The sequence below is a fragment of the Coregonus clupeaformis genome, unplaced genomic scaffold, assembly GCF_020615455.1.
Source record: "Coregonus clupeaformis isolate EN_2021a unplaced genomic scaffold, ASM2061545v1 scaf4214, whole genome shotgun sequence".
NCBI classification, from domain to species: domain Eukaryota; kingdom Metazoa; phylum Chordata; class Actinopteri; order Salmoniformes; family Salmonidae; genus Coregonus; species Coregonus clupeaformis.
In genome coordinates, this window is record NW_025537668.1 from 3,276 (window position 1) to 29,642 (window position 26,367).

The following is a 26,367-nucleotide window of genomic DNA, read 5'->3' on the forward strand; positions in this document are numbered from 1 at the left end:
CCCCAGCCAAGCCCTGGAGGCAGAGGTGTGCAGCAGAACGCCCACGACAGACAGACAGACAGACAGAGAGAGAGACAGAGAGAGAGACAGAGAGAGAGACGGAGAGAGAGAGAGAGAGAGAGAGACAGACAGACAGACGGAGAGAGCAGAGAGAGAGAGAGAGGGGGGGCAGAGAGAGAGAGAGAGAGAGAGAGAGAGAGAGAGAGCAGAGAGAGAGAGAGAGAGAGAGAGAGAGAGAGAAGAGAGAGAGAGAGAGACGAGAGAGAGAGAGAGAGGACAGAGAGAGAGAGAGAGACAGAGAGAGAGACAGAGAGAGAGACGAGAGAGAGAGAGAGGGCGAGAGAGAGAGATGGCTGTCTGCCGTAAACAATGTGTGACCTCCTTAATTCTGGCCATCTGTCTACAGCAACCATCATGACTCATCGCTCCTTGGAGCTAATGTTAGCTATTAACACACTGACTGAGGCTAGGAGACTGTGTGTGTGGACCTGGGTTCAAATAGTATTTTAAATACTTTGTGCGTTTGCTTGACCGCCTTTAGTGTATAAGGTGGGATTTGCACTTTTAGGACTATTTCTTTGGTTCCATTGTACCATGGAAGCTCAATCAAATCCAGCTAAAGTATTTACAATTATTTCAAATTCTATTTGAACTGAATTGGATGGAATAAATTGGCTTAGTTAATTTATGCAAACAGTGCCTACGTCTAAAATGGCACCCTATTCCCAATGTAGTGCACTACTTTTGACCAGGGCCCATAATTACCCATACACTTTTAGAAAAAATTGTTCCCAAAGGGTTCTTTGGCTGTCCCCATAGGATAACCCTTTTTGGTTATAGGTAAAAACCCTTTTTGGTTCTAGGTAGAACCCTTTTGGGTTCCATGTAGAACCCTCTGTACAAAGGGTTCTACCTGGAACCAAAAACTGTTATTCAAAGGGTTCTCCTATGGGGACAGCCGAAGAAGCCTTTAAGGTTCTAGATAACACCTTTTGTTCTAAGAATGTAGTGCACTATAGTGAATAGGGTGCGATTTCGGATACAACCAGTGTTTGTCTGTTGACTGTTGGGAGTATTGTTCATGTTCCAAAAATAATAATCCCTGCCTCTCCTCCTCCTACTCCTCCTCCTACTCCTCCCTCCTTCTCCTACTCCTCCCTCCTACTCCTTCTCCTACTCCTCCCTCCTCCTCCTCCTTCTCCTACTCCTCCCTCCTACTCCTCCCTCCTCCTACTCCTTCTCCTACTCCTCCCTCCTACTCCTCCTCCTACTCCTTCCTCCTACTCCTCCCTCCTCCTACTCCTTCTCCTACTCCTCCCTCCTACTCCTCCCTCCTCCTACTCCTTCTCCTACTCCTCCCTCCTCCTACTCCTTCCTCCTACTCCTCCCTCCTACTCCTTCCTCCTACTCCTCTCTCCTCCTTCTCCTACTCCTCCCTCCTACTCCTCCCTCCTGCTACTCCTTCTCCTACTCCTACTCCTCCCTCCTACTCCTCCCTCCTCCTACTCCTCCCTCCTCCTACTCCTTCTCCTTCTCCTACTCCTCCCTCCTACTCCTCCCTCCTCCTACTCCTTCCTCCTACTCCTCCCTCCTACTCCTCCTCCTACTCCTGCTCTCCTTACTCCTCCTCCTTCTCCTCCTCCTCCTCCTCTCCTTCCTCCTCCTCCTCCTCCCTCCTACTCCTCCTCCTACTCCTCCTCCTACTCCTCCTCCTACTCCTTCTCCTACTCCTCCTCCTACTCCTCCCTCCTACACCCTCCTCCTTCCTCCTCCTCCTCCTCCTCCTGCTCTCCTTACTCCTCCTCCTTCTCCACCTCTCCTTCCTCCTCCTCCTCATCCCTCCTCCTCCTCCTCCTCCTCCTCCTCCTCCTTCTTACTCCTCCTCCTCTACTTCCTCCTCATCCTCCTCCCTCCTCCCTCCTCCTCCTCTCCTGCAGGTGGACAGCTGTACATAGTCGGCGGAGGCAGCCTGTGAAATCCTGTCCCAGCTGGTCAACTGTCCCATTAAGACCCTGGGGCTCATCTCCACAGCCAGACCCAGCTTCATGGACGTCTCCCAGGTACCCACGTCACAGCCAGACCCAGCTTCATGGACGTGTCCCAGGTACCCACGTCACAGCCAGACCCAGCTTCATGGACGTCTCCCAGGTACCCACGTCACAGCCAGGGGAATTACACCCACGTCACAGCCAGGGAATTACACCCCACGTCACAGCCAGGGAATTACACCCCACATCACAGCCAGGGAATTACACCCCACGTCACAGCCAGGGAATTACACCCTACATCACAGCCAGGGAATTACACCCTACGTCACAGCCAGGGAATTACACCCCACTTCACAGCCAGGGAATTACACCCCACGTCACAGCCAGGGAATTACACCCCACGTCACAGCCAGGGAATTACACTGAACATCACAGCCAGGGAATTACACCCCACATCACAGCCAGGGAATTACACCCCACGTCACAGCCAGGGAATTACACCCCACGTCACAGCCAGGGAATTACACCCCACGTCACAGCCAGGGAATTACACCCTACGTCACAGCCAGGGAATTACACCCCACGTCACAGCCAGGGAATTACACCCTACGTCACAGCCAGGGAATTACACCCTACGTCACAGCCAGGGAATTACACCCCACGTCACAGCCAGGGAATTACACCCCACGTCACAGCCAGGGAATTACACTCAACATCATATCTAGGGAATAACACTGAACATCACAGCCAGGGAATGACACCCTATGTCACAGCCAGGGAATTACACCCTACGTCACAGCCAGGGAATTACACCCCACGTCACAGCCAGGGAATTACACCCCACGTCACAGCCAGGGAATTACACCCCACGTCACAGCCAGGGAATAACACCCCACATCACAGCCAGGGAATTACACTCAACATCACAGCTAGAGAATTACACCCCACGTCACAGCCAGGGAATTACACCCCACATCACAGCCAGGGAATTACACTCAACATCACAGCTAGAGAATTACACCCCACGTCACAGCCAGGGAATTACACCCTACGTCACAGCCAGGGAATTACACTCAACATCACAGCTAGAGAATTACACCCCACGTCACAGCCAGAGAATTACACCCCACATCACAGCCAGGGAATTACACCCTACGTCACAGCCAGGGAATTACACCCCACGTCACAGCCAGGGAATTACACCCTACGTCACAGCCAGGGAATTACACCCTACATCACAGCCAGGGAATTACACACTACATCACAGCCAGGGAATTACACCCTACATCACAGCCAGGGAATTACACCCCACTGGGTCACACACACACACATAAACACAGGCAGGCAGGCATGTTCGGGCGCACACACACCAGGACAGGTGGTGGTGTGTTTTGGTGTCATACGCACATCTGAATCTGGACAACTTTTTTTCACAGCTGTCTAGTGTCCTAACATAGAGACAGTTAGCTTTCACAGCTGTGTAGTGTCCTAACATAGAGACAGTTAGCTTTCACAGCTGTCTAGTGTCCTAACATAGAGACAGTTAGACAGTTAGCTTTCACAGCTGTCTAGTGTCCGAACAAAGTGACAGTTAGCTTTCACAGCTGTCTAGTGTCCTAATTGTCACGATTCTCTAAAGCAGAACCCAGAAGCAGACCAGGACAAGGTGAGGAGACAGAAGGGAGTATTTATTTAACGACTCAAATGTGGAAGCAGGATAATTCAGGGAGACGGAGCGGGCAGCGGAGGTGAGTTGGTGGAAGTGAATAGGAAGATCCAATGATGTTACAGAACCCACCGACGACCAGGCAAGGGTGGGGTGAATGTTCCGGGAGAATAACTGTAGACAGAGTAAACGGAGGTAAGTACACGGCAAGCAAAAAGTACAAAACAACAAAACTAACTCTAGCAAACTTGAGGCTGATACGCTGACACAACATACTGTTCATGGCTAACGATCCGGCAGGGAATGGATGTCAGGTCAGAGCTTATGAAGTGGAGAGGTGATGATCAGGACCAGGTGTGCAGATAGCTGATGAGATGCAGGTGCGGGTAATAGAGAGATCTCCCGCCTAGCTTCGTCGCCCGGCAACCAGACAGGGTGCGTTCAGGAACCTCAGGAAACAGACTCCAGGACAGAAAACCGGCAACACAGGCAGAAACAGACTCAGGAAGCAGGATTCATGACACTAATATAGAGACAGTTAGACAGTTATTTTTCACAGCTGTCTAGTGTCCTAACATAGAGACAGTTATTTTTCACAACTGTCTAGTGTCCAAACATAGAGACAGTTAGACAGTTATTTTTCACAGCTGTCTAGTGTCCTAACATAGAGACAGTTAGCTTTCACAGCTGTCTAGTGTCCTAACATAGAGACAGTTATTTTTCACAGCTGTCTAGTGTCCTAACATAGAGACAGTTATTTTTCACAGCTGTCTAGTGTCCTAACATAGAGAGTGGAAAATATAAAGATCCAGTCCATTTACAAATTGGAGGCCACTTACACTTCAGTGTTGTGATGCAAAATCCTAGCAAAATGTATAGCGCATAGAATTAAAAAGGTATTGTCGGATATTATTCATTCTAATCAGACAGGTTTTTTACATGGAAGATACATTGGAGATAATATAAGGCAAGTATTGGAAACAATAGAACACTATGGAAAATATGGGAAACCAGGCCTGCTATTCATAGCAGACTTCGAAAAGGCATTTGATAAAGTTCGACTGGAATTTATATATAAATGCCTGGAGCATTTCAATTTTGGAGAATCTCTTATAAAATGGGTCAAAATCATGTATAGTAAATAATGGCTATTTCTCAGAAAGTTTTAAACTGTCAAGAGGAGTGAAGCAAGGTTGTCCACTATCGGCATATCTATTTATTGTGGCCATCGAGATGTTAGCTATTAAAATCAGATCCAATAATAATATCAGAGGATTAGAAATACAGGGCTTAAAAACAAGGTGTCATTGTACGCAGATGATTCATGTTTTCTTTTAGATCCACAACTAGAATCCCTCCACAGCCTCATAGAGGATCTAGATACATTTTCTAACCTCTCTGGATTAAAACCAAATTATGACAAATGTACTATATTACGTATTGGATCACTAAAAAATACAATTTTTACATTACCATGTAGTTTACCAATAAAATGGTCTGATGGTGATGTAGATATACTCGGAATACATATCCCAAAGGAAATAAATGATCTCACTTCAATAAATTTTAATAGAAAGTTAGCAAAAATAGATAAGATCTTACTACCATGGAAAGGAAAATACCTGTCAATTTGTGGAAAAATCACCCTGATTAACTCTTTAGTATTATCCCAGTTTACCTATTTGCTTATGGTCTTGCCTACGCCTAGCAAACAGTTTTTTAAATTATATGAGAAAAAAATATTCAATTTTATTTGGAACGGCAAGCCAGACAAAATTAAAAGAGCATATTTATATAATGAATATGAATTCGGAGGACAGAAATTATTAAATATTAAAGCATTAGACCTATCACTAAAATCTTCAGTCATCCAAAAGTTATACTTAAATCCGAACTGGTTCTCAAGCAAATTAGTAAGATTGTCTCACCCACTGTTCAAGAAAGGCCTTTTTCCCTTTATTCAGATTGCAACCTCTCACTTTCAGTTATTTGAAAAAGGGAAATAATCTCCCAAATGTCACTATTTCTAAAACAAGCCATAGAAAGTTGGTTGCAATTTCAATTTAATCCTCCAGAAACGACAGAACAAATAATGCAACAAATATTGTGGTTAAATTCAAATATACTAATTGACAAAAACCTTAATTTTTTGACAGAATGTTTAAAAAAGGTATAATCTTCCGTAAATGATATCATCTGTAGGACTGGTGGAGTTATGTCGCACATGCAGCTAACAAAAACATATGGAAATGTCTGCTCTACCCAAAATTACAACCAAATAATTGCAGCCTTACCGCAAAAGTGGAAGAGGAAAGTTGAAGGGGGGAGAAAGTAAGGAACTTGTCTGTCGGCCTTGCATTAAAGAACAAATTGGTTAAGGAAAACTGTGATAAATAAAAAAGTATATCAGTTTCACTTAAGGACCAAAGGATTGACAGTCCCATATAGATTGCAAAATAGTTGGGAAGAGATCTTTGACGTACCGATCCCATGGCATAGTGTTTATGAACTGACACGCAAAATCGACACCGGATTCAAAAATAAGAATCTTTCAATTTAAATTATTATATAAAATTCTTGCTACCAATAGAATGTTATTTATATGGGGATCACAATCTTCCCAGCTCTGCAGATTTTGCTGTGAAAGAGATAGAATCATTAGATCATTTGTTTTGGTTCTGTCCATTTGTAGCTTGTTTTGGACACAGGTCCAGGAATGGCTAAAGGATTGCAATATTTACCTGGAACTAACCTTGCAGATAGCATTACTGGGTGATCTGAAAAGTCATAGTCAATCAATCAATAATATAATAATACTTTTAGCAAAAATGTTTATTTTTAATTCACAATCTGTAGAAGCAATGAGAATAGAAAGGTTCAGAACTTTTGTAAAACATCACAGTACGGTTGAAATATATATGGCAAATAGAAATCCTATATGGATGGTGTTAAGAGATAGATGGGAGGTTTTGAATAGAGTTGAAGGATGGGACTAATAACAAATAACAACAAATAATAACAAAGATAGCTAATAATGTAAGCATACTGTGTCCATAATAAGTATATAGGTTGTATGTTGGGAGCTTTTGGGAAAGAGCACAGTTAGAAAGATATGGCATTTAGAAGCAAACCGGATGGATCATGAAAATGATCGGAGAGGTTGAGAGTAGAAGAAGTTCAGTAGCAAAAAAATAAATAAATGATATATATATATAGATATAGATATAGAATTATTGTAAAATTAACTCTGTCCATAAGGTGTAGATAGTAAGTATAGACCGGAAGTAGAGGCCTGGCCGTTGTTGTTCACTAATTTACTCCAAGTAGGGAAAGGATGGTGGGGTTGAAAAGTAATAAAGGGGGAATATATATATAAAAAATAAAAATAAACATGGGGGATTGAAGTGATGCAGACAATTACATTGATAGAAGATACAATCTATCTGCAATATTAAGCTGATCCATCCCCCAAAAAAAAAAAAAAAAAAAACATAGAGACAGTTATTTTTCACAGCTGTCTAGTGTCCTAACATAGAGACAGTTAGACAGTTATTTTTCACAGCTGTCTAGTGTCCTAACATAGAGACAGTTAGACAGTTATTTTTCACAGCTGTCTAGTGTCCTAACATAGAGACAGTTAGACAGTTATTTTTCACAGCTGTCTAGTGTCCTAACATAGAGACAGTTAGACAGTTATTTTTCACAGCTGTCTAGTGTCCTAACATAGAGACAGTTATCTTTCACAGCTGTCTAGTGTCCTAACATAGAGACACTTAGACAGTTCTTTTTCACAGCTGTCTAGTGTCCTAACATAGAGACAGTTAGACAGTTATTTTTCACAGCTGTCTAGTGTCCTAACATAGAGACAGTTAGACAGTTATTTTCACAGCTGTCTAGTGTCCTAACATAGAGACAGTTAGACAGTTATTTTTCACAGCTGTCTAGTGTCCTAACATAGAGACAGTTATCTTTCACAGCTGTCTAGTGTCCTAACATAGAGACAGTTATTTTTCACAGCTGTCTAGTGTCCTAACATAGAGACAGTTAGACAGTTATTTTTCACAGCTGTCTAGTGTCCTAACATAGAGACACTTAGACAGTTCTTTTTCACAGCTGTCTAGTGTCCTAACATAGAGACACTTAGACAGTTATTTTTCACAGCTGTCTAGTGTCCTAACATAGAGACAGTTACATGCAAAGTGTTACCTTGATGTGCATTTAACTTAATTGCATGTTTTGTGTGTCTCTCCTCAGTCCCACTTTGCGTCAGCGTTGACAGTGGTGTTTGTCAACTCCAAGTCCCTGTCCTCCATTAAGATAGATGACACACCAGTGGATGACCCGTCACTCAAAGTCCTGGTAGCCAACAACAATGATACCCTGAAACTGCTAAAGATGAGCAGCTGCCCTCATGTCTCCCCAGCAGGTGGGTGATAGAGCCTCAAAAGGGTTTCAAGTTCCAATATCCATTCTAGCATACAATACTTCATTCTAGCGTACATGGTATGCTAGGTGTGTATATTGGAACAGAGCACGGGTCTCAAGTCAAAATGAAGGATGTGCTTCTTTCTTGGAAAGTTGTGTCCCATTAAATCCATTTAGCCAAGCATCCTAATCACATTCTGACCTTCCTTGTTTTCCTCTGTCTAGGTATCCTGAGTGTGGCGGACCAGTGCTGTGGTCTCAGGGAACTAGCGTTGAACTACCACCTGCTGAGCGATGAGCTGCTATTGGCCCTCTTCTCTGTCAGTGATCACTGTGCAACTGCTTGTGGTAGAAATTAAAAAATGACCAAAGCCAAACCCCGTTATATTTTTAAAATACATTTTAGACAGTTTGATGAGCCAAGCGTTCTTACATGATCTGTACCATAATATTGACAGGGTAAGTCTGATTCCCGATGTTGACACTGCCTTGGTGTAAGGGTTGGTGTGAGGTGTGACCCAGGTGCGGTGCAGGATAGACAGTAGGCAGTAGGCAGAGATGGTGAAACAAGGATCTTTACTGGTGGTCCCGAAGCCAGGATACAAAACAATACACGAAAACAAATGAGGAGCACAGAGATCTCCAAAAAACAGGCTGACAACAAACAATACGAAATACTAACTCTGACTGGAAAACCACAATGACACAGGGAGAACACTTCTCGAGTACCTGTAACTCCGTCATGTGATCCGACACTGATACGTACTGCTTGTCATAAAGGAACTAGCAGAGAAAACTGAGCAAGGGAACACAGGGAAGTAAGGGCATAAATACACAGGTGAATCAGATAGACACAGGTGACACCAATAGGAAGATGATTAGTCCCGACTGAGTGAGGAGGTGACTATGGTTTTCGGAGGATGACACCTAGTGGGTCGCTCCGGAACTGCGACCCCTCTCCTGTAACACCTTGGACTATTTTTATACGAAATGTGTGTCAATTTGTGATAAGCATGTCCCTGTGAATAAATTTAGAAACAGTGGTAGGGACAATCCCTGGTTATCAGATAACTTGGCAGAATTAATTAGAAAGAAACGAGACATACAAATGCTCCTTTTGACTGGGCCTCCTTCAGAGCTCTAAGAAACAAATGTACAGGATTGATCAGGAAGTCCAAATCAGATTTCTATCTAAATGCAGAGAACCTAAACCCTACCATGTTCTGGAAGCTAATCAAATCAGTGTCAGGTTCTAATGTATCCTCTGGGCTTCCTGACCATTTCATGATGGATTCTAAAGAAGTGAAGGATGAAGCTGATACTGTAGTTTTGTTTTTACAAGCACTTCATATCTGCTGGTTCAGTTTTTGATAATGGTGGGGCCCAGGCCTCTAATGTAAGCTCTGTTACAGTAAACTATCATATAGGCCCTCATGTGAACCATTTTAACTTTGAGCCTGTTTCTTATGCTGAGGTCTATAAAGCACTGAAGGCAATAGACACTAAAAGTCTGCAGGTCCAGACAACCTGGATCCCTACCTCTTAAAGATAGCAGCTGGTATTATTACTGAACCTGTGGCTCACCCCTGGATCCCTACCTCTTAAAGATAGCAGCTGGTATTATTACTGAACCTGTGGATCACCTGGATCCCTCTTAAAAGATAGCAGCTGGTATTATTACTGAACTTGTGGCTCACCTGGATCCATACCTCTTAAAGATAACAGCTGGTATTATTACTGAACCTGTGGATCACCTGGATCCCTCCTTCTTAAAGATAGCAGCTGGTATTATTACTGAACCTGTGGATCACCTGGATCCCTACCTCTTAAAGATAGCAGCTGGTATTATTACTGAACCTGTGAATCACCTGGATCCCTCTTAAAGATAACAGCTGGTATTATTACTGAACCTGTCACGATTCAGACAGACGACCAGAGGACCACAATTGCGTCACACCAGAAAGTTTATTAAACTTAAGGGAAAAGGGAAGTAGGGAGTGAATGAAGGCTCCAGGGGTAACAGGATCCGTGCCCAGCGCTGGGTCTGTGCCTTCCCAGTGGCAGCGAGTGCGTCCTATGAAGCCGGTGGTGGGTGGTCCAGAAGTCCTGGGGGAGACACAGACACAACAGGGCGGGAATGAAACCAGGCAGCAGTACAGTTCAAGGGAATCCAAAAATACGTAGTAGCAAGGCAGAAGGCTGGTCAGAGTTACCGGGATTGAAGAGTGAGTCAGGAGTCGTAATGGCAGAAGCAGGTCTGGATCTCCTAAGGCAGAAGAGTATCCAATAAACAGGCAGGTCCGGGGTCACAAAACCAGGGTGAGCCAGAAGCGCGAGCAAACAGGTTCCGGGTGTGAGCTTTGCAGACGATCTGACACCGGAGAGCTGAAAGACAGGGCCTTAAATACTGGGAGAGGTTAGTGGGTAATGCAGCGCAGCTGGCAGAGTAATTAGAGCCGAGCAGAGCAGGGACAGGTGGAGCTAGTTGGGCTGAGTAGAGAGAGGGAGGTGAGCAGAGGGAAGATAGTGGAAACCAATTAAGGTGGTAACCCGGTGGAGTGAGAGGGCTCATGACAGAACCCCCCGAGGGAGGCCCCAGAAGTCCAAGAGCAACACCACGCCGGGCGGGAGGAGGGGAGCCGGAGGAGGGCTAGAACTCCTCCGAACGGTCTGAGTGAACGTCCTCATCCTCGGAGGAAGCCGGAGGGCCGTGGTCGGGAGATGGGACAGGTCCCGTAGACAGGATCAGGCACAGGACAGGAAGCCGGAAGGGCCGGACGGTTAGGACCCTCTGGGGCGGCCCCTACGGATTGCAGGTTGATCAGGATGCCGTTGGGAAAGCGGTGATGAGAGTCCTACTCCACAATCCGACTAGCTGGCACCCAGGTCCTTTCCTCAGGTCCATAGCCCTCCCAGTCAATGAGGTACTGGAGACCCCTACCCTCCGTCTGGACCGAAGCAGGCGGCGGACGGTGTAAACCAGACCACCATCGACGAGCCGTGGAGGAGGAGGACCAGGGCGCAGCAGGGACCAGCGGACTCTCATGGATGGGCTTAATCTTAGCACATGGAAAGTGGGGTGCACCCTCAGGGAATTAGGCAGTTGGAGCCGGACAGCAGTTGGGCTAATCACTCTTATGATAGGGAATGGCCCAATGAACCGAGGTGCCAGCTTCTTGCGACTCCACCCTGAGTGGCAGGTTCTTCGATGACAACCACACCCTTTGACCAACATGGTAGGTGGGAGCAGGAATTTCTCCGGCGGTTGGCCCCGGTAGTGTAGCTGGCAACGGACCTGAGGAGTGTGACTCGGGCTTGTGACCAGGTGCGGCGACATCGACGGGCAAAAGCAAGTGCAGATGGGCAAGTAACCTCCTCCTCCTGGCTGGCAAACAGAGGAGGCTGGTATCCATAAACACATTGGAAAGGGGACATACCGATGGCAGAGCAGGTCAGAGAATTGTGTGCGTGACTCCACCCATGTCAATTGCTGCGACCAGGAGTGGGGGTTGCGTGAAGTCATGCATCGCAGTGCCTTCTCGAGCTCCTGATTAGCCCGCTCTGACTGCCCATTGGATTGGGGATGGAATCCGGAAGTCAGACTGACTGTGGCTCCCAGCAGGTGACAGAACTCCTTCCAAAAAGCGGAGGAGAATTGTGGACCACGGTCAGAAACAACATCCCCTTGGCAGTCCGTGGATCCGGAGACGTGTTCCAGGACCACCTGGGCGGTCTCCTTACGGTTGGGAGCTTGGGGAGGGGAATGAAGTGTGCCATCTTGCTGAAACGGTCAACGATGGTGAGAATGACGGTCATGCCACTTGAAGGGGGGCAGCCCCGTGACAAAGTCAAGGGCGATGTGAGACCAGGGACGTCTGGGCACAGGCAGGGGCTGCAGCAATCCGGCTGGGGGCTGGCAGGACGACTTGTGTTGGTTGCAGATGGGGCAGGCTTGACGAATTCCCGAACATCCTTCCCTCAGAGAGGGCCACCAGAACCTCTGGGCGAGCAGGTTGTAAGTGCTGGAGTGGAGCCAGGGTGACAAGCTAGGCGGGAGTCATGTCCCCACTGAATGACCTGGGACCTCAGGTCTTCGGGGACAAAAAGAGGCGGTCAGCTGGGCAAGTGCTGGGACCTGGCTGGTTACGGAGAGCCTCCAGCACCTGTTCCTCAACAGCCCAGGTCAGAGCTGCAACGTGATGCAGGGACTTGGCAGAATCGACACAGGGTCCTTGGAGGGGGTGTCATCCTTCTGGAATTGACGGGAGAGGGCGTCTGGCTTGGTGTTGCGTGATCCAGGCCGGTATGACAGAGTGAAATTAAACCTGGTGAAGAACAGGGCCCAGCGGGACTGCCTGGAGTTCAACCGTTTGGCCGCATGGATGTACTCCAAGTTCTTGTGATCGGTCCAAACGAGAAATGGAATGGTGGACCCCTCCAGCCAGTGACGCCACTCCTCCAAGGCAAGCTTCACAGCCAGCAGCTCACGGTTCCCTATGTCGTAATTGCACTCAGAGGGGACAACCGACGTGAGAAAAAGGCACAGGGATGGAGCTTCCTATCCTCCCGCAGCCCACTGAGAAATCACAGCACCAACTCCCACATCCGAGGCGTCCACCTCCACAATGAATTGCCGGTCCACATCAGGCATCTGGAGGATGGGAGCGGAGGTGAACCTCACCTTGAGGGCTACTGAAGGCTTTGTCGGCTGCTGGGGTCCAGGTGAAGGGTTGCTTGGTGCTGGTTAGAGCAGTGAGAGGGGCAGTACAACGGTACTGTAGGTTCCGGATAAACTTCCTATAGAAGTTAGCAAACCCCAGAAACTGTTGCAGCTTCTTTCTGTTCTCCGGAACTGGCCACGAAGTGACTGCTGATACTTTGGCAGGATCCATTTGGATACTTCCTTCTGCCACTATGTACCCCAGGAAGGCCACTGTCTTGACGTGAAACTACATTTCTCTGCCTTGGCGTAGAGGAATTCTCAGAAGACGATGAAGGACTTGCTGGACATGGCGGGTGTGTTCAGACATGTTTCTGGAGTAATTAAGATGTCATCCAGGTAAACGAAGACAAACTTGTTTAACATGTCCCGCAGTACATCATTCACTAGGAGCCTGGAACACAGCAGGAGCATTGGTGAGGCCAAAAGGCATAATCAGATACTCGTAGTGGCCTGTTGGTGTATTGAATGCGGTTTTCCATTCATCTCCTCCCGGATCCGCACTAGGTGGTAAGCGTTTCTGAGATCCAACTTGGTAAAAACAGTGGCTCCCTGGAGCAACTCAAAAGCAGAGGTGAGCAGAGGCAGAGGGTAACGGGTTTTCACTGTGAGTGTCGTTGAGTCCCTGTAGTCGATGCGGGGGCGAAGAGATCCGTCCTTCTTCCCCACAAAGAAGAAGCCAGCACCAGCAGGAGATGAAGATGAACGGATTAATCCCTGCGGACAGAGAGCCATTGATGTAGTCCTCCCATGGACTTTCTTTCAGGAGCAGACAACGAATAAAGACGACCCCTTGGAGGAGCTGTTCCAGGGGAGGAGGTCGATGGCACAGTCGTACGGTCGGTGAGGGGCAGAGATGTGGCTCTTGCTTTGTTAAACACCTCTCTGAGACCATGGTAGCATTCTGGGACATTGAGAGGTCCGGAGCGGAGTTAGTAGGTACTGGCCGAGGGGGTAGTGCGGCAGCAAGCAGGCAGGTTCGTGGCAGTCCTCTCCCACTCCTGATCACCCCGGTCACCCAGTCGAGCTGAGGGTTGTGCCGGGCGGAGCCATGGGTAACCCAGGATGAGGGGTTGGCCTGGAGAGGGAGCAGGTGAAACTGGATAGTTTCTTGATGGTTTCCCGGACAGACCCATCGAGACCGGGGCCGTGACATGAGTGACCGATCCGAGTAAGTGTCCGTCCAGTGCCCGGGCAGGAATAGGAGGTGTCAAACGGAGGTTCTCCAGTCCCAGTTGGCGTGCCAGCCTGACGTCCATTATGTTGGCTTCGGCGCCAGAATCCACCAGAGCAGCCAGGGTGTGAGTTGAGTCAGAGAGGCGGAGGTGAACTTGCAGCAGGGGTTTGCGGTCGGAGGACTGGATGGTCATTGAACTCGACCGGACTCCCCCTACGCCCGGTGAGCTTCGGCCCTTTAAAGGGCAGGTTACCACACGATGTCCATCACCTCCACAATAGAGGCAGAGGTTTGAGGTGAAGCTGGCGCTGGCGCTCTGCAGGAGTGAGGGAGGCTCGCCCAATCTCCAGGCTCAGACTGATCAAGCTCGACCTGGGTGAGTGGCAGTAGATGACAGGAGCCCAGTCGGATCTCTCCGAATGCCGGTAGTAGGTGGACCTTGGCGCCCCCTCTCACGACGACGGGTCTGTATCCTTCTGTCGATCCTGACAGTCAGTGCGATGGCTTCATCAAGAGTGGAAGGCAGTTCGTGGGAGACCAACTCGGGTCCCTGATATAGTCAGCCAAACTATGGAAGAACGGCGTCCACCAACGGTGGTGTGTTCCAAGAACTTCGTCTAGCCAGGGTTCGGAAGTCGATGGAATGGTCTCGCGACTGTACGTCTGCCTTGTCGAATACTGAACAGTTCACGAGACGCCTCTACGGTGGGTGAATCCAGGTCAAACACCTTCAGCATCTCCTCAGCAAACAGGTCGAAGGTTGCACATGCGGGGGTTTGACGTTCGAACTCTGCTGTTCCCCAGAGTCGAGGCTCGGCCCGTCAGGTGAGTGATGGCATACCCAACTTTAGCCCCCTCCGTGGCGAAGGTCCTTGGCTGCAAGGAGAACTGAAGTCGGCAGCTAGTCAGGAATGGCCGGACCTGGGTTGAATCGCCGTTGAACCGCTCGGTTTCCAATCTTGGGTTTCGGAGCAGCGGCTGCAATGACCGGGGCAGGTAACTCGGGGGGCTGGGCTGGTGGGCAGACTGGCTGGGGTAAGGTTGGTGAGGAGTTGAATGAGCATGGCGAGTTGTTGTTGCTGCTGCTGGAACTGCTGCTCATGCTCGTCGGTCTCCATGTCGGGAAAGTGGTGCGCTGAGTCCATAATGGTCAGATCGTACTGTCGCGATTCAGACAGACGACCAGAGGACCACAATTACGTCACACCAGAAAGTTTATTAAACTTAAGGGAAAAGGGGAAGTAGGGAGTGAAATGAAGGCTCCAGGGGTAACAGGGATCCCGTCCAATGCGCTGGGTCTGTGCCCCCCAGTGGCAGCGAGATACGTCCCTATGAAGCCGGTGGTGGGTGGTCCAGAAGTCCTGGGGGAGACACAGACACAACAGGGGCGGAATGAAACCAGGCAGCAGTACAGTTCAAGGGAATCCAAAAATACGTAGTAGCAAGGCAGAAGGCTGGTCAGAGTTACCGGGATTGAAAGAGTAGTCAGGAGTCGTAATGGCAGAAGCAGGTCTGGATCTCCTAAGGCAGAAGAGTATCCAATAAACAGGCAGGTCCGGGGTCACAAAACCAGGGTGAGCCAGAAGCGCGAGCAAACAGGTTCGGTGTGAGCTTTGCAGACGATCTGACACCGGAGAGCTGAAAGACAGGGCCTTAAATACTGGGAGAGGTTAGTGGGTAATGCAGCGCAGCTGGCAGAGTAATTAGAGCCCGAGCAGAGCAGGGACAGGTGGAGCTAGTTAGGCTGAGTAGAGAGAGGGAGGTGAGCAGAGTGGAAGATAGTGGAAACCAATTAAGGTGGTAACCCGGTGGAGTGAGAGGGCTCATGACAGAACCTGTGGCTCACCTGGATCCCTCTTAAAGATAGCAGCTGGTATTATTACTGAACCTGTGAATCACCTGGATCCCTACCTCTTAAAGATAGCAGCTGGTATTATTACTGAACCTGTGGATCACCTGGATCCCTCTTAAAGATAACAGCTGGTATTATTAATGAACCTATGGCACCTGTTTGAACTTGTTATCAGTATAAAAGACACCTGTCCACAACCTCAAACAGTCACACTCCAAACTCCACTATGGCCAAGACCAAAGAGCTGTCAAAGGACACCAGAAACAAAATTGTAGACCTGCACCAGGCTGGGAAGACTGAATCTGCAATAGGTAAGCAGCTTGGTTTGAAGAAATCAACTGTGGGAGCAATTATTAGGAAATGGAAGACATACAAGACCACTGATAATCTCCCCTCGATCTGGATCTCACCCGTGGGGTCAAGAAATGATCACAAGAACGGTGAGCAAAAATCCCAGAACCACACGGGGGACCTAGTGAATGACCTGCAGAGAGCTGGGACCAAAGTAACAAAGCCTACCATCAGTAAAACACTATGCCGCCAGGGACTCAAATCCTGCAGTGCCAGACGTGTCCTCCTGCTTGAAGCCAGTACATGTCCAGGCCCGTCTGAAGTTTGCTAGAGTGCATTTGGATGATCCAGAAGAGGATTGGGAGAATGTCATATGGTCAGATGAAACCAAAATATAACTTTTTTGGTAAAAACTCAACTCGTCGTGTTTGGAGGACAAAGAATGCTGAGTTGCATCCAAAGAACACCATACCTACTGTGAAGCATGGGGGTGGAAACATCATGCTTTGGGGCTGTTTTCTGCAAAGGGACCAGGACGACTGATCCGTGTAAAGGAAAGAATAAATGGGGCCATGTATCGTGAGATTTTGAGTGAAAACCTCCTTCCATCAGCAAGGCGCATTGAAGATGAAACGTGGCTGGGTCTTTCAGCATGACAATGATCCCAAACACACCCGCCCGGGCAACGAAGGAGTGGCTTCGTAAGAAGCATTTCAAGGTCCTGGAGTGGCCTAGCCAGTCTCCAGATCTCAACCCCATAGAAAATCTTTGGAGGGAGTTGAAAGTCTGTGTTGCCCAGCGACAGCCCCCAAAACATCACTGCTCTAGAAGGAGATCTGCATGGAGGAATGGGCCAAAATACCAGCAACAGTGTGTGAGAAACCTTGTGAAGACTTACAGAAAACGTTTGACCTGTGTCATTGCCAACAAAGGGTATATAACAAAGTATTGAGAAACTTTTGTTATTGACCAAATACTTATTTTCCACCATAATTTGCAAATAAATTCATTAAAAATCCTACAATGTGATTTTCTGGATTTTCTTTCCTCATTTTGTCTGTCATAGTTGACATGTACCTATGATGAAAATTACAGGCCTCTCTCATCTTTTTAAGTGGGAGAACTTGCACAATTGGTGGCTGACTAAATACTTTTTTTCCCCACTGTAGGTATTTTACATTTACGTCATTTAGCAGACGATCTTATCCAGAGCGACTTACAGGAGCAATTAGGGTGAAGTGCCTTGCTCAAGGGCACATCGACAGATTTTTCACCTAGTGGGCTCAGGGATTAGAACCATCAACCTTTCGGTTACTGGCACAACGCTCTTAACCACTAAGCTACCTGTCGCCCCAGCAGGGGGGCTTCACTGATAGGCCTCAGTGAAGGGGCAGTAGATTGGTTTAGGAACTATCTCTCTGACAGAACACTGTGTATATGCTGACAATCACAAGTCTAGCTTTCTTGAGATTAATAGAGGTGTGCCCCAGGGTTCCATTTTAGCTCCTGTGTTGTTCTCAATTTTTATGAATGATTTGGGAAATGGGATGCAACCAGAAAAGTTGCATCTATATACAGATGATACAGTCATATATTAATGTGCTCCTTCTCTGGTTCAGGCTGTTGAAGAGCTCCAGACTGCTTTTCAGTCACTGCAGGCCTTCCTTTATGGTCTCAAACTGGTCTTGAATGTACAAAAAACTAAATTCATGACCTTTACCAGAGCTCGCACTCAGCCAGAGAAGGTTAGCATTGTCACATCTGGTGACTTATCCATTGAAAAAGTGTCATCCTACAAATACCCAGGTACATGGTTGGATGACAAGTTGTCCTTTAAAGTTCATAAGGATAATCTTGTAAAGGAAGCTTAAATTGAAATTGGGTTTTTATTTTTGTAATAATGCCTGCTTCCCACTTATGGCTAGAAAGAAGCTTGTTCAGGCCACTTTTCTCTCTGTAGTTGATTATGTTGACTTGTTGTATTCGCATGCAGCCTCCTCTGTCCTACAGAGACTGCACTCTGTTTATCATGCGTCCTTTATTACAAATGCCAAGTCACTCACCCATCATTGCACCTTGTACCAAATGGACCTCACTTTATATGTGCAGAAAGATACATTTGTATGTGTTTATCTACAAAGCCCTTTTGGGTAAACTCCCTCTTCACCTCTGTAGTCTGGTCTCCTTCACCACCAGGTACCAGACCCGGTCTGCTAGGTGGTTGCTACTGTAGTCTGGTCTCCTTCACCCACCCAGCAGGTACCATACCCGGTCTGCTAGGTGGTTGCTACTGTAGTCTGGTCTCCTTCACCACCAGCAGGTACCAGACCTGGTCTGCTAGGTGGTTGCTACTGTAGTCTGGTCTCCTTCACCACCAGCAGGTACCAGACCTGGTCTGCTAGGTGGTTGCTACTGTAGTCTGGTCTCCTTCACCACCAGCAGGTACCAGACCTGGTCTGCTAGGTGGTTGCTACTGTAGTCTGGTCTCCTTCACCACCAGCAGGTACCATACCCGGTCTGCTAGGTGGTTGCTACTGTAGTCTGGTCTCCTTCACCAGCAGGTACCAGACCTGGTCTGCTAGGTGGTTGCTACTGTAGTCTGGTCTCCTTCACCACCAGCAGGTACCAGACCTGGTCTGCTAGGTGGTTGCTACTGTAGTCTGGTCTCCTTCACCACCAGCAGGTACCAGACCTGGTCTGCTAGGTGGTTGCTACTGTAGTCTGGTCTCCTTCACCACCAGCAGGTACCAGACCTGGTCTGCTAGGTGGTTGCTACTGTAGTCTGGTCTCCTTCACCACCAGCGGTTACCAGACCTGGTCTGCTAGGTGGTTGCTACTGTAGTCTGGTCTCCTTCACCACCAGCGGTTACCAGACCCGGTCTGCTAGGGTGGTTGCTACTGTAGTCTGGTCTCCTTCACCACCAGCAGGTACCAGACCCGGTCTGCTAGGTGGTTGCTACTGTAGTCTGGTCTCCTTCACCACCAGCAGGTACCAGACCCGGTCTGCTAGTGGTTGCTACTGTAGTCTGGTCTCCTTCACCACCAGCAGGTACCAGACCCGGTCTGCTAGGTGGTTGCTACTGTAGTCTGGTCTCCTTCACCACCAGCAGGTACCAGACCCGGTCTGCTAGGTGGTTGCTACTGTAGTCTGGTCTCCTTACCACCAGCAGGTACCATACCCGGTCTGCTAGGTGAAGTTGCTACTGTAGTCTGGTCTCCTTCACCACCAGCAGGTACCAGACCCGGTCTGCTAGGTGGTTGCTACTGTAGTCTGGTCTCCTTCACCACCAGCAGGTACGCAGACCCGGTCTGCTGGGTGGTTGCTACTGTAGTCTGGTCTCCTTCACCACCAGCAGGTACCAGACCCGGTCTGCTAGGTGGTTGCTACTGTAGTCTGGTCTCCTTCATTACCAGACCTGTTCTGCTAGGGTGGTTGCTACTGTAGTCTGGTCTCCTTCACCACCACCAGGTACCAGACCTGGTCTGCTAGGTGGTTGCTACTGTAGGTCTGGTCTCCTTCACCGCCAGGTACCAGACCCGGTCTGCTAGGTGGTTGCTACTGTAGTCTGGTCTCCTTCACCACCAGGTACCAGACCTGGTCTGCTAGGTGGTTGCTACTGTAGTCTGGTCTCCTTCACCACCAGGTACCATACCCGGTCTGCTAGGTGGTTGCTACTGTAGTCTGGTCTCCTTCACCACCAGCGGTTACCAGACCCGGTCTGCTAGGTGGTTGCTACTGTAGTCTGGTCTCCTTCACCACCAGCAGGTACCAGACCTGGTCTGCTAGGTGGTTGCTACTGTAGTCTGGTCTCCTTCACCACCAGGTACCAGACCTGGTCTGCTAGGTGGTTGCTACTGTAGTCTGGTCTCCTTCACCACCAGGTACCATACCCGGTCTGCTAGGTGGTTGCTACTGTAGTCTGGTCTCCTTCACCACCAGCAGGTACCAGACCCGGTCTGCTAGGTGGTTGCTACTGTAGTCTGGTCTCCTTCACCACCAGGTACCAGACCTGGTCTGCTAGGTGGTTGCTACTGTAGTCTGGTCTCCTCCACCACCAGCAGGTACCAGACCTGGTCTGCTAGGTGGTTGCTACTGTAGTCTGGTCTCCTTCCCCACCAGCAGGTACCATACCCGGTCTGCTAGGTGGTTGCTACTGTAGTCTGGTCTCCTTCACCACCAGCAGGTACCAGACCTGGTCTGCTAGGTGGTTGCTACTGTAGTCTGGTCTCCTTCACCACCAGCAGGTACCAGACCTGGTCTGCTAGGTGGTTGCTACTGTAGTCTGGTCTCCTTCACCACCAGCGGTTACCAGACCTGGTCTGCTAGGTGGTTGCTACTGTAGTCTGGTCTCCTTCACCACCAGCGGTTACCAGACCCGGTCTGCTAGGTGGTTGCTACTGTAGTCTGGTCTCCTTCACCACCAGCAGGTACCAGACCCGGTCTGCTAGGTGGTTGCTACTGTAGTCTGGTCTCCTTCACCACCAGCAGGTACCAGACCCGGTCTGCTAGGTGGTTGCTACTGTAGTCTGGTCTCCTTCACCACCAGCAGGTACCAGACCCGGTCTGCTAGGTGGTTGCTACTGTAGTCTGGTCTCCTTCACCACCAGCAGGTACCAGACCCGGTCTGCTAGGTGGTTGCTACTGTAGTCTGGTCTCCTTCACCACCAGCAGGTACCATACCCGGTCTGCTAGGTGGTTGCTACTGTAGTCTGGTCTCCTTCACCACCAGCAGGTACCAGACCCGGTCTGCTAGGTGGTTGCTACTGTAGTCTGGTCTCCTTCACCACCAGCAGGTACCAGACCCGGTCTGCTAGGTGGTTGCTACTGTAGTCTGGTCTCCTTCACCACCAGCAGGTACCAGACCCGGTCTGCTAGGTGGTTGCTACTGTAGTCTGGTCTCCTTCATTACCAGACCTGTTCTGCTAGGTGGTTGCTACTGTAGTCTGGTCTCCTTCACCACCACCAGGTACCAGACCTGGTCTGCTAGGTGGTTGCTACTGTAGTCTGGTCTCCTTCACCACCAGGTACCAGACCCGGTCTGCTAGGTGGTTGCTACTGTAGTCTGGTCTCCTTCACCACCAGGTACCAGACCTGGTCTGCTAGGTGGTTGCTACTGTAGTCTGGTCTCCTTCACCACCAGGTACCATACCCGGTCTGCTAGGTGGTTGCTACTGTAGTCTGGTCTCCTTCACCACCAGCGGTTACCAGACCCGGTCTGCTAGGTGGTTGCTACTGTAGTCTGGTCTCCTTCACCACCAGCAGGTACCAGACCTGGTCTGCTAGGTGGTTGCTACTGTAGTCTGGTCTCCTTCACCACCAGGTACCAGACCTGGTCTGCTAGGTGGTTGCTACTGTAGTCTGGTCTCCTTCACCACCAGGTACCATACCCGGTCTGCTAGGTGGTTGCTACTGTAGTCTGGTCTCCTTCACCACCAGCAGGTACCAGACCCGGTCTGCTAGGTGGTTGCTACTGTAGTCTGGTCTCCTTCACCACCAGGTACCAGACCTGGTCTGCTAGGTGGTTGCTACTGTAGTCTGGTCTCCTCCACCACCAGCAGGTACCAGACCTGGTCTGCTAGGTGGTTGCTACTGTAGTCTGGTCTCCTTCCCCACCAGCAGGTACCATACCCGGTCTGCTAGGTGGTTGCTACTGTAGTCTGGTCTCCTTCACCACCAGCAGGTACCATACCCGGTCTGCTAGGTGGTTGCTACTGTAGTCTGGTCTCCTTCACCACCAGCAGGTACCAGACCTGGTCTGCTAGGTGGTTGCTACTGTAGTCTGGTCTCCTTCACCACCAGGTACCAGACCTGGTCTGCTAGGTGGTTGCTACTGTAGTCTGGTCTCCTTCACCACCAGCAGGTACCAGACCCGGTCTGCTAGGTGGTTGCTACTGTAGTCTGGTCTCCTTCACCACCAGGTACCAGACCTGGTCTGCTAGGTGGTTGCTACTGTAGTCTGGTCTCCTTCACCACCAGCAGGTACCAGACCCGGTCTGCTAGGTGGTTGCTACTGTAGTCTGGTCTCCTTCACCACCAGCAGGTACCAGACCTGGTCTGCTAGGGGTGTTGCTACTGTAGTCTGGTCTCCTTCGCCACCAGGTACCAGACCCGGTCTGCTAGGGGGTTGCTACTGTAGTCTGGTCTCCTTCACCACCAGCAGGTACCAGACCCGGTCTGCTAGGTGGTTGCTACTGTAGTCTGGTGTCCTTCACCACCAGCAGGTACCAGACCTGGTCTGCTAGGTGGTTGCTACTGTAGTCTGGTCTCCTTCACCACCAGCAGGTACCAGACCCGGTCTGCTAGGTGGTTGCTACTGTAGTCTGGTCTCCTTCACCACCAGCAGGTACCAGACCTGGTCTGCTAGGTGGTTGCTACTTAAAGTCCCCAGGGCATTTACAGTATTAGGGAAGACTGCCGTCTCGTCTTGTGCACCAGAGGCCTGGAATAGTCGACAATCCAGGCTTCATCTAGATATGTTAGTGCCACTGAATTAATTTAAAATGTTGATGGGAGACTCTGTTACAGAGGAGTGTAAATGCTTTTTTTTTTAGGCTGGATCATGTTGTTGTATTGTATTGTGTTGTTGTATGTTGTTAATTCTGTAATGTATTGATTGTTGCTGCCTTCTTGGACAGGTCTCCTTTGAACAAGAGACTCTGGGTCTCAATGGGCTTTACCTGGTTAAAATAAAATAAGAAAGAATCATATCAACCTGGAACACCTGTGCATCGTCGCAGTCAGTGAGAACCCTGGTCAGACACTCTTCCACTCCATCAAGAAGAGCAGCTGGGATGCCCTGGTCAGACACTCACCCAAGGTCATTCAATCAATCAATCAAACTTTATTGGCCGGTTTCCTGGACACAGATTAAGCCTATAGTCTTGGACTAAGAACAGTACATTAGTACTAGACTAGGCTTAATCTGTTCCCGGGAAACCGGCCCATTTCCTACAAATCAAATGACATTTTATTTGTCACATTTTTATTTATTGAACTAGGCAAGTCAGTTAAAAACAAATTCAATGACGGCCTACCCCAGCTAAACCCGGACGACACCAGGCCAATTGTACACCACCCTATGGGACTCCCAATCACAGCCGGTTTGTGACACAGCCTGGAATTGAACCAGGGTCTGTAGTGACGCCTCTAGCACTGAGATGTAGTGCCTTAGACCACTGCGCCACCCGGGAGCCTATGTGTCATCAGGTGTAGACTGTCACCTTACCGTGAAATGCTTACTTACAAGCCCTTCACCAACAATGCCGTTTTTTTAGAAAAATAAGAGTTAAGAAAATATTTACTAAATAACCTAAAGTAAAAAGAAAGTAACACAATAAAATAACAATAACGAGGCTATATACAGGGGGTACAGGTACCGAGTCAATGTGCTGGTTAGTCGAGGTAATTTGTAGATGTAGGTAGGGGTAAAGTGACAGCGTAGCAGCAGCGTAAAAACCGTGGGGGTAAACGCAAATAGTTTGGGTAGCCATTTGATTAACTGTTCAGCAGTCTTATGGCTTGGGGGTGGAAGCTGTTAAGGAGCCTTTTGGACCTAGACTTGGTGCTCCGGTACCGCTTGCTGTGCGGTAGCAGAGAGAACAGTCTATGACTAGGGTGGCTGGAATCTTTGAAAATGTGTAGGGCCTTCCTCTGACACCGCCTGGTATAGAGGTCCTGGATGGCAGGAAGCTTGGCCCCAGTGATGTACTGGGCGGTGCGCACTACCCTCTGTAGCGCCTTGGGGTCGGACGCCGAGCAGTAACCATACCAGGCGGCGATGCAACTGGTCAGGATGCTTTCGATGGTGCAGCTGTAGAACTTTTTGAGGATCTGAGGACCCATGCCAAATCTTTTCATTCTCCTGAGGGGGAATAGGCTTTGTCGTGCCCTCTTCACAACTGTCTTGGTGTGTTTGGACCATGATAGTTTGTTGGTGATGTGGACACCAAGGAACTTGAAGCTCTCGACCTGCTCCACTACAGCCCTGTCGATGTGAATGGAGGCGTGCTCGGCCCTCCTTTTCCTGTAGTCCACGATCAGTTCCTTTGTCTTGCTCACATTGAGGGAGAGGTTGTTGTCCTGGCACCACACTGCCAGGTCTCTGACCTCCACCCTATAGGCTGTCTCATCTTTGTCGGTGATCAGGCCTACCACCGTCTTAATGATGGTGTTGGAGTCGTGCCTGGCCATGCAGTCATGGGTGAACAGGGAGTACAGGAGGGGACTGAGCACGCACCCCTGAGGGGCCCCCGTGTTGAGGATCAGAATGTCAGATGTGTTGTTGCCTTCCCTTACCACCTGGGGGCGGCCCGTCAGGAAGTCCAGGATCCAGTTACAGAGGGAGGTGTTTAGCCCCAGGGTCCTTAGCTTAGTGATGAGCTTAGTGGGCACTATGGTGTTGAATGCTGAGCTGTAGTCAATGAACAGCATTCTCACGTAGGTGTTCCTTTTGTCCAAGCGGGAAAGGGCAGTGTGGAGTGCAATAGAGATTGCGTCATATGTGGATCTGTTGGGGCGGTATGCGAATTACATTTACATTTTAGTCATTTAGCAGACGCTCTTATCCAGAGCGACTTACAGTTAGTGAGTGCATACATTTTTTCATACTGGCCCCCGTGAATTATATATTATGTTTGACTGCTTTAGTATGATATAATATGTTCAACTGCTTTAGTATGATAGGTTTTGCTAGGTTAGGGGTTAAGGTTATGGTTATGGTTAAGGTTAGGGTTAAGGTTAGGTTTAGGAGTTAAGTTAAAAGGTTAAGATTAGGGTTAGGGGAAGGGTTAGTTAACATGCTAAGTAGTTTCAAAGATGCTAATTAGCTAAAATACTAAAGTTGTCTGTGATGAGATTTGAACAGGCGTTCCTTTGGGTTGCAAATTTTTTTTTACATTTTGCAGACGCTCTTATCCAGAGCGACTTACATGAGCAATTAGGGTTAAGTGCCTTGCTCAAGGGCACATCGACAGATTTTTCACCTAGTCGGCTCGGGGATTAGAACCAGCGACCTTTCAGTTACTGGCACAACGCTCTTAACCACTAAGCTACCTGCCACCCCATGTTTGTGTTATACGCCCACCCTCCTTTCGTTTATTAAGTATTTATGAAAATGTAACATAGCATAGTAATTTGAGAGTCCCGGATTTACATAGGCCAATGTAATGTTGCCTAACATAAAGTAACATATCTTACTAATAGGAGTTAAGACATTTTGCTCTGAGACCAGGCTGTTCTTTTTGACAATTTTATCTGAAAACAACCCCAGTAAGGTACTTAACTGTTACCCATCAACGATTTGACATTGAGATTAAAAACGGCTGCATTGGACTTTTAACAATTAAATGTTATTTGTTTTTCCGATTTGGGGAAAAGTTTTATATTTAAGCTGACGTATGCAACGTTTATGGTGAATGCGATCTTTGCGATCGGATTGAATCCCGGCCGGTTTCAAGTTATAACCTCTGGCATTTTAGCTCATATAATTTATTCATTCAATTCACAGCGATGCTTGGGTCGCATCGGGCTTCACTGCCCCCATCCAGAGGAGCTGGTGGTCTATGCCAACGGGCTGCAGTCATTGGCCTCAGGGAGCCCTGTAAGAGCCTGTCAGCCATTGGCCTCAGGGAGTGTGAGGTCACATGTAGAGGCTTCGTGGAGTTTGTGAAGATGTGTGGGAAGGGCCTCCCGAGTGGCGCAGCTGTGTCACAGCCGGTCACGGAGGCCCATGAGGCAGCGCACAATTGACCCAGCGTCGTCCGGGGATGGGTCCTTGACCCATTGTGCTCTAGCGACTCCTGTGGCAGGCCGGGCGCATGCACGCCGACACGGTCGCCAGTTGTACGGAAGCGGCTGGCTTCCGGAGGTAAGCGAGCAGTGTGTCAAGAAGCAGTGCGGCTTGGCAGGGTTGTGTTTCGGAGGACGCATGGCTCTCGACAGTCGCCTCTCCCGAGTCTGTACGGGAGTTGCAGCGATGGGACAAGACTTTAACTACCAATTGGATATCACGAGAAAGGGGGTAAAAAAACCCGCAAAATAAATAAAATTTACACAAAAATAATTAAATGATAAATAAGAAAATAAAAAGATGTGTGGGATGAGACTGACTCAGCTGTCCATCATGGAGGAGGTTCTGGTGCCTTGTGATAGTTATAGTAACATGGAACAGATACACACAGAGGTGTCCAAGCACCTGGGACGCATGTGGTACCCTGATAGGATGCAGAGACCCACAGAACCTCTATATG

At 48.7% G+C, this 26,367-nt stretch overlaps 1 pseudogene; it reads left to right on the forward strand.

The window, feature by feature from the left end:
* The first annotated feature begins 1,937 nt into the window (after window positions 1–1,937).
* On the forward strand, window positions 1,938–25,718 carry LOC123490617 (annotated as a pseudogene).
* The last annotated feature ends 649 nt before the right edge of the window (window positions 25,719–26,367 follow it).